The sequence below is a fragment of the Geospiza fortis genome, unplaced genomic scaffold, assembly GCF_000277835.1.
Source record: "Geospiza fortis unplaced genomic scaffold, GeoFor_1.0 scaffold1056, whole genome shotgun sequence".
Taxonomy (NCBI): Eukaryota; Metazoa; Chordata; class Aves; order Passeriformes; family Thraupidae; genus Geospiza; species Geospiza fortis.
The window spans coordinates 63,199-63,479 of record NW_005054680.1 but is presented as its reverse complement, the minus strand read 5'-3'; positions in this window follow the sequence as shown (position 1 = coordinate 63,479).

Sequence of the window (281 nt, the reverse complement as noted above, 5' to 3'; positions counted from 1 at the left end):
TTATTATTATTATTATTATTACATTTTTGAAAACTGTCACGGTACCAGTTGTCGGTTTCTCTGGGTCTGGATTGAAGGCACTTGAGACAATAATTCTTGTTCACACTCAGGAGTTTATTATTTCTTATCAGTAAAACAGTCTCACTACTGTGAGTTGGGCAGCTTTTCATTAGAAGGCACAAAATGACCAACAATCTCTTGTTCCAAAGTCTTTTCTAAGGTCTTTTAAGACTAAACTATCCAATTAAGAACTGATGTCGCATTTGCATTCTCTGAAAAAT